General features: G+C 50.2%; 1 long non-coding RNA gene across 2 annotated transcripts; it reads left to right on the forward strand.

The window, feature by feature from the left end:
* Positions 1-2,156: 2,156 nt before the first annotated feature.
* On the forward strand, positions 2,157-8,361 carry Gm31318. Of its 2 annotated transcripts, XR_389133.2 has the most exons (4): positions 2,157-2,189; positions 7,150-7,279; positions 7,867-8,003; positions 8,081-8,361. It is a non-coding gene; the product is annotated as a predicted gene, 31318 (long non-coding RNA). The 2 variants fall into 2 exon arrangements; XR_389134.3 differs by lacking the exons at positions 7,867-8,003; positions 8,081-8,361 and adding an exon at positions 7,439-7,518.
* Positions 8,362-8,800: the final 439 nt, after the last annotated feature.

The raw sequence follows: 8,800 nt of genomic DNA on the forward strand, positions 1-8,800 counted from the left end.
AGTTGAGTCTCCCTTCCATCCATCCCAGAGAGGGTTCCTGGATGACTGGATGAATGGATGGCTGACAAGAGAGAAGCAGCTGAAAGCACAAGATGCTACAGAGTCTGGGAGGAGGGCATGCCAAGTCCCTGGTGTCCCGGGTGCCCTAAATGACATCAGTGAAGCTGATGTTTGAACTCCCTTGGTTTTACAAGTTGCACTCAAACTTCAATCCGGGGCCTGAAGTCATCTTTTCCATTTCTAGAGCCCTGGCTGCCCCTGCAGTGAACAGGGCTTCCATCCATCACACTTATGTAGATGGTGGCAAGGTCTAATGTGACTTCTCACGAGGACATTTCTCAGTCCTAGCTGCTTAGCGTCATTCATGGTCCTAAATAACTCCAGTAGGCATCCATATTGTAGGATGACCTGCTCCCACCACCAGGCTGTCAGGGCCTGGGAAGTGTTGCCCTTCGCCTGACTCATGTGGTCAGCAAGCATTTATTGAGCACACACTGTGAGCCTGGGAAAGGGGAGAAGCAGAAGACCTGGTCAATGCTCTCGAGAGCATCTATATTCAGGTGGCACATGGAGACACATCTCCTGTACCTGGGACTACCGAGTCCCTCCTTCTCTCTAGCCATTAACTGAGGGCTGCTTTACCTGGCTTTAGAGTAGCAACTGGGGGAGGGTGGGAACTGAAGCCCAAGGGGGTGAAAGGGTCTGGCTAGGTAAGGATCAAAGAAACATACACAGTATATTCTGAGAACTGGCACAGAGGGCCAGACACTAAGTCCCATGCTTTGGTAGAGAGCCTGAGATTTGTTTCTTCTTATAGATTATTAGTATTTGTAGAGATTTATTTATTATTATTTGTAGAGATTGTATGTGCAGGTGGCTGTGTGTGTGTGTGTGTGTGTGTGTGTGTGTGTGTGTGTGTGTGTGTGTGCCTGTGTGTCTGTGTCTGCATGAGCATGTGTGCATGTGTGTGCTCACAGATTCTCATGGAGGCAGAAGGACCTGGATTGCTTACAGATGGAGTTACAGGTGTTTGTGTACTGCCTGATGTGGGTGCTGGAATCCAAACTCTGATCGTTATAATTGAGCAGCAAGTACTCTTAACTTCTGAGCTAGCTCTCCAATCCCAAGTTTCTTTGACAAACCTGTCTTTGGAATTCCTCTGTGGAAAGTTTCAAGGTGGGGGAACTGTGGCAATGATTAGGCCAGATGTTCTGGCTCTGGGGATCCTGGGCCCTCTTGAAAGATTGGCATTAATGAACCAGTCCTTTCCCTGGAAAATGATCACCTCTTGGCTGTATTAGAGACAGCTGTTGTTATCTATGCTGGTCTAAAAAGAAATGATTAGACAGAATCTGAATAATGATTTAGATTGATTACCCTCAGATAACCCTCAGTGGAGACACGAAAATAGTACAGAAAGCCGATGTGTTCAGAACGTCGTTAATTACTTAGATCTGGGACCTAGCGTGTCATTAGTATTCTATAAGTGGTGGGAGGAAAGAGAGACCCCTTCTCCCACGCAGTCTCAGGCCTCCTCCCTGTTCACACTAGAGGCTGGACCCCTTATGGTCAAAGTCTGAGCATCCATTGAAAACCTGGGCAACCGCTCGGCAGTGGTGGCGCATGCCTTTAATCCCAGCACTTGGGAGGCAGAGGCAGGTGGATTTCTGAGTTCGAGGCCAGTCTGGTCTACAGAGTGAGTTCCAGGACAGCCAGGGCTATACAGAGAAACCCTGTCTCGAAAAACGGAAAGAAAGAAAGAAAGAAAGAAAGAAAGAAAGACAGAAAGAAAGAAAGACAGACAGACAGACAGACAGAAAGAAAGAAAGAAAGAAAGAAAGGAAGGAAGGAAGGAAGGAAGGAAGGAAGGAAGGAAGAAAACCAGGGCAACCAATACAACCAACATCAAAGAGGCAGAATGTCTCACATTGGCCTGTCTGCTCTTCTGTGTAAGGCTCCATGTGAGGCTGGGCCTGTTAGAAAACTGGTATCAAAATAAAACCTTGAAAGCAGAACTGCAGCCCCTTCATAGGGAACGAGCCTTGAAACCCAATTGTCTCTTCCAAGAAAAGCTGCCCGGGCACTTCCGTGAAAAGTCGGTTCCCACCCCCCTGTGCCAGGAGACCCTGTTACCGTGGCAACTACTAACGGGTGGGCGGGGAGACGGCACTCTGGCCAGAGGCATGTGGGTAAGCCAGAGATGCAAGCAGGGCATTGAGGACTCCATGTGGATGCTGACTGTGTTACCATGACTGGGTAACAAGTCAGGGCCCCAAACTCAGTGGATTAGAACAAGACTTCCTTGTTCTAATATAGGGCCATCACACAGGGTCAGCAGGTCAGGAATTCTGATCGGCTACAGTGGGAACACATCTCTGTTCTCTGACATCCAGGGCTCAGAAGACTAGAAGGCTGTGGGTGACTCAACAGTTCAAGGCTGGAATCATCTAGAGACATTTGCACACCCCTGTTTGATGATGGGTACCTGTTATCAACAGACACACCAGTAGGCCCTCAGCGGGAACGCCTAAGGGAGTGGTCTGAGTGTGTTCCTTTGAAACTCCAAAGAGCATGGTTGCTGTGTTACTAGAGGCCGAAAGTGGGGGTCGGGGAAGGGAGGCTGGACAAAAGTACAAAATGTTTTTGTAATCTTTAAAAAAAAAAAATATATATATATATATATATATATATACACACACACACTCCCAGTACTTTTTTTTAAAGATTTATTTACTTTATCCATGTGAGTACATTGTCACTGTCTTCAGACACACCAGAAGAGAACATCGGATTCCATTACAGATGGTTGTGAGCCACCATGTGGTTGCTAGGAATTGAACTCAGGACCTCTGGAAGAGCAATTGTTGCTCTTAACCACTGAGCCATTTCTCCAGCTCCTGTGTTTTTATAATCTTGATCTAAAAGTCACTTCACGTACTCTGTTAGTCAAGGTAGTCAGAAGTCCTCCCTGGATCAAAGGGTTGGGACGTGACATGGTTATGGTTACTGGAAAAAGGAAGGAAGGGAGGGAGGGAGGGAGGGAGGGAGGGAGGGAGGGAGGAAGAAAGGAAGGAAGGGAGGGAGGGAGGGAGGGAGGGAGGGAGGGAGGGAGGGAGGAAAGAGAGAGAAGAGAGGAGGGGAGGGGAGGGGAGGGAGAGGGAGAGAGGGAGGGAGAGGGAGAGGGAGAGGGAGAGGGAGAGGGAGAGGGAGAGGGAGGAGAGGGAGAGGGAGAGGGAGAGGGAAAGAGAAGAGAAGAGAAGAGAAGAGAAGAGAAGAGAAGAGAAGAGAAGAGAAAAGAAGAGAAGAGAATCCTTGGTCATATGAGTATTGTCTTTGGAAAATCCAATCTGCCTACGCTGCATGTAAGCAATCGGTTTAACTTTATTTAGTGAGAAAAAAAAAATTACAGTCAGCCAAGGACACAGCTCAGTTGGTGGGCTACATTTTGTCTAGCTGGTAGGATCTCTAGCTCCACCTTTAACCAGGCACAGCATAGCACACCTGTAATCCCAGCATAGAGGAGCAGAGGCAGGAGGATCAGTATGGATTAGAATGTTCAAGGTCATCTCCAGCTGCATAGTGAGACTGAGGCCATCCTGGGCTACATGAGACCCTATCTCAAAAATAAAATTGCACACACGCACACACACACGTGCGCACATACACACACACTTACACACCTGTTCATGTGCCAGGCACTGTGCTGTGTCAGGGCCTCTCCCAGGTGCTCTCCTAGAATGTAAAGGAAAGCACAGAGCACCTGGAGGGACATCCCTGAGGAACTGACAGAAGCAAGCTGTGCAGGCCTCAGGGAGCCCCTGACCACCCACAACTCTGTGAACACATCTGTGAATTCTCCCCCTGACTCACAGCAGGGGCAGGGCGAGGGCCTCCTGGCATTGCCACAACAGCATGGAGTCTCTATGCAGCCCCTGAGTTCACAGCCTCTGGAGAACAGGGTCACAGGCTCTTGTGGGCCCTTCTAGCTGAGCACACCCCAGACGTGGGGATCACAGTCCCTTCCCACATCCCAGCAGGACCAGGTCTGCCTCTGTGCGCAAGCTGTACTAAGTCCCATCCTGGCTCCAGTCATTTCCACCAAGCCTGTTCTGCAGCTCAACTGGCTTCCCCTCTACCTCTGAAAGAGTCTCAATCTGCCATTTCTTTCCAAAGTCATTTCCAATAATCCCCCGTTGGCTCTGGAAGGGTCCCCCAGGCCACCTGATGCCTGGGTGTCTCCAGTCACAGGCAGTCCGTTCTCATCCATGCCATCTGCAGACAGCTGGGCCCGATGGGAAGCTCTGAAATCCCATTGCCAACAAAATGGAACTCTCTCTAGGTCCCACTGTGACACAAGTATCTCTGTCACCACACCAGAATAATTGTGCATTAAAGGGATGTCCTGGGGCAGGACCTGTATTTATGCTGCTTTATAAACAGAAAGCCTTTTAAGAAGTTAATTGTGATGGTGGGTGGTGGTGGTGACTTCCCAGGGAGATGAAGAGTACCCTAATGACAAGACTGGGGGCCCGTGAGCACCTGACGAGGGCAGGGGGGCCATTCGGAAGAGGGCTGGGGTCCACCGGGCTCTGAGGGAAGGAGGGAGGTCACAGCCCAGGAGAAGCTGTTTAGGACGTGATGACTTCAGACAGGAAAAGGAGGTCACGGGGAAGCGGATAATTTGTTGCAGTGCAGATTTGATGAGGGGAAAGGCTAGGATGAAGGGCAGGGGAAAGCAAATATCAGACCATTAGCATTCACAGAGGTGGAGGACGAGGCCACTGAGCTACGGGGTGCTGGGTAGGGAGGGTGGCTGCGGGGCGGCTGCTTCAAGCAGACACCGAACTAGACCATTCTGGGCTCGGAACAGAGGGAGATTTGGGGGGTGCAAAGATAGGACCAAGGCTGTAACATTCATTCAGTCACTCATTCATTCGCTCATCCATTTATCAATCCATCCATTCACACAGCAAGCAAGAACTGGGGTTCCCCTGTAGACAAAGGTATGAATTCCTCCCTCACCCAAGGACTCAGGAGGAAGAGAACCCACAACCCTGCCTAAGGTAAATTGAGGAGGCAAGCTTGCAGACAGCCAAGCAGCCATTAGCAGAATGGAGTTAAGGAACCGCACTGCGGCCACAGGAGGTGGCTTAGATTGGAGGAGAAAAGGAAGTAGCTATATGGAACAGGGTCCTTCCCATTTTCCCTGTGAATCAGATAGACCAGACCCTTCCTTAGCATCCTCTGTGGCTCCCTAGTGATTTCTGCATCTCACGTAAACACCTCATTCTGTGCTCCAGGTCCTCCGTGCATGCCTTCCTCCATCTGGAGGTCACCTTGCTGGGTAACTGTCCTCTCGGTCATCTAAGCCTGTTCTGACCTATTTCGAGAGGGTCTTCCTTTACAATCTGTGCTTTATCCAAAGTTAGTTGGGCAAAGTGAGTGATCTTCATTCCACTTGTCTTAGAATTCTGTGTCTTGGTAGTTCTCAAGTGGTGAGAAGTTGCCCTTGTATGTGAGACCTGGGCTACATGGACCCTATCTCAAAAAATAAAACTACACACACACACACACACACATACACACACACACACACACACACACACACACACACACACACATACACACACACACACACTTACACACCTGTTCATGTGCCAGGCACTGTGCTGTGTCAGGGCCTCTCCCAGATGCTCTCCTAGAACGTAAAGGAAAGCACAGAGCACCTGGAGGGACATCCCTGAGGAACTGACAGAAGCAAGCTGTGCAGGCCTCAGGGAGCCCTTGACCATGCACCACTCTGTGAATACATCTGTGAATCCTCCCCCTGACTCACAGCAGGGGCAGGGCAAGGGCCTCCTGGCATTGCCACAGCAGCATGGAGTCTCTATGCAGCCCCTGAGTTCACAGCCTCTGAAGAACAGGGTCACAGGCTCTTGTGGGTCCTTCTAGCTGAGCACACCCCAAATGTGATCACAGTGGCTATGTTGTGCTAGCTTTTATGGGCAATAAGCCTGGGAGTTTTGAGAGGGTGGGCTATGGCTGGACAGTAGAACACTTGCCTAGCATGAGCAAGGTCCTGGGTTCAATTCCCACCCCTACCCAAACAAAATGAGGGCCCGAAATGTAGTTCAGTTAGCAGAGTGCTTGCTTAGCACATGAAGCCCTGGGTTTGACTCCCAGTGTGGTAACGAATGCCTGGAATCCCAGTACTTAAGAAAGACTGATGGAGTTTAAGAAATGCAAAGTTCCTCTCTGCTACATGTTGAATTTGAGGCCAGTCTAAAATACATGAGATTCATCTGGTTTCAACAACAACAACAACAACAACAACAAAGTTTTGGAGTCTCCTATGATCTGTTCAGGTGACTGTTTCTGAACCTTGGATCCACCAACATAAACTCAATCCAAGAGAATGATCTGCCCAGCTCCAACACGAGTGCTCTGGATGCTGTCTTTGCCTTAAGTCCCTTAGTGTCTTTGTGGTGGCTGACTCTGCTTACAGCTTTGCTCAGGCACCACAGGTGAGCTTCCTGCAGAGACCCCAATGGGTGCAGTCCTGAAGCCACAGTGTAGAGACCTGAAAGAAATTCCCTTTTTCTCCACCTTAGGCTGGAAGCATGCTTCTGCCATGGCTGATCAATGGGAGGAAATTGTGCCTTCAGTTTTAAATCACTCTTGGTCAGAAGGATACCTGCACCCTCTGTGCCTTTTACAGCTACTGTTTATGGCTCTGCCCATGAAAAATATATCCCTAAGTCCTCTGTACCCAGGCCCTGCCCAGTGGGAGATACATCATCAGCTCCTCCATGCCCAGTCCAGAGCTGTCCTTTTGACCCAGAAGAAACTCAAAGGAGGAGATATGTCTGATCCATCTCTGTCAAGGCTCTTCCCTCTTCTCCTGGGTAGCCATGGGGGACCATGGCACAGGAAGCCATCTAGGAAGAAGTATGTACCCCTAAGGACCCACTGTTAGCAAATGACCTGGCTGCCTCAGAGGGTGTTAAGCTGGCTTTGTGCAGTTGCTAGGGCCCCATAGATGCCTGGGACTGGGGTTAGGCCACTCCAGGTCTTCCACTTTGGCCATTGGAAAGAGGCACTCATTTTAATCAAGAGAACACGCAATTTAGAGCCGCATCCTTTCTACAGAGCCCCAAGTCAATTGTCTGCCATTCGTGAAGCTGGCCTAGCCTTGCTCAGGCTACAATATCTCAGGGAGGACCTGATATCAGCAACCCACTCAGAACACTCCTCCATGGCACATCCCATGGTGGCTCAGGTAAGTGGCAGACAAGCAAACATGCCATTCTATTATTACCCATCCATCAAGCCCTTGGTGCACTAGATAGAAGCCAATTCACCCATGGGGAACACTCCTGGGGGCTCCAGGCAGTGGGGCAGACTTGATTCTTTCCCCACAATGCCTCTGCCCTGATAGGAGCCTCTTGGAGGTAAAGAGAGATGATGAGAGCGACTCCAAGTATACTTTGAGCCCCTGTGAGCAAATCCGGTGAACCCTGGCCTTGGAATTAACTCAAAGGTACCCCAATTACATGGCGCATCTAACAGCACATACCTTATCAGCCAGGATGCTCAATACCTAGAATCTCCCATCAGCCCATGCAGCCTGACCAGCCTGGCAGGGACTAGAGTGACCCCCTACACCTGTCCCCAGTGGCCATTGACAGTACTTCTTCCCCATGTGTTCCCCCACCCCACCCCTCAAAGCTGCACTCCTGTTCCAGCTGGTTTCTGCTGGCAGCTGCAGCCTGCATGAGGACAGGAAATAGGTTGGGTACACTGGGGACTGGTGACCCCCAGGACTCCGGGGACTCTGGGCTTCTCATCTGTCTCTTTTCTACCCAGCTCCATTGACTGCTATGTGTTTCATCTTGCAAAAGGCCTCACTCAGAGGAGGACAGCAAATAAAGAAATGGCCTGGCCACACAATGGGACCTTGGGGGTCACAGTGACGCGCAACCTCACAGCAGGGAACAAGGAAGGTACAAGTAGCACACTTTCAGAGCCAGTGTTTTGCTCCGGCTGTTGTGAAAGTTAATATTGATTACCATCTCGACAGGGTCTATAATCACCCAAAGGACGATCCAATGGGCATGCCTGTGGGTGACTGTCTAGACTGGTTTAATTCAAGTGGAAAGAACTACTACCCTAAACGTGAGTGGCGCCATTCCACGAAATGAAGTCCTGCCCTGAATAAAAAGGAGATCGTCAGCTGTGCACCAGCATCCATCTTCCTGCTCCCTGACTGAGGTGCGACCAGCCTCGTCATGCCCCTGCAGTTGTGCCTTTCCACCATGATGGACTATCCCCTGGAACCGTGTGAGCTTAATTAAACCCATCCGTCCACAAATTGCTTTTGTTAGGCTTTTTTTTTGATACAGCAGTAGGGGCAGCAGCAGCAGCATCAAAAATAAGAATTTGGCATGCAGCAAAATCAGGATGTGGCAGACATCTCTGATACCCAGAAAGCTGGAACCGGGAGGACAACCGAGATGTCTTAACCCCTCACGCCATGTGCCGTCAGGGCCACCCCCTGGCACCCTGCAGCCTGCCAGATCCGTGTGAGTGGACAGGCAGAGTCACTCTGAACTTTTGGGAGGAGGTCAGTCTATGAGCTGGTACGACAGACAGGCACAGACCTGGCTCGAGAGTCTCGGAAGACACTCTCGGCAGTCACGTGCCTTTCATCTGCAGCTTATTGGAAAACCTTGCTCAGGGGATCTGCTGTCTCGCAAGCTCCGACACCCAGCTCCTGTCCAATTGGTGGGAAGGCCCTTTA

This window comes from Mus musculus, chromosome 11 (genome assembly GCF_000001635.26).
Source record: "Mus musculus strain C57BL/6J chromosome 11, GRCm38.p6 C57BL/6J".
NCBI classification, from domain to species: Eukaryota; Metazoa; Chordata; class Mammalia; order Rodentia; family Muridae; genus Mus; species Mus musculus.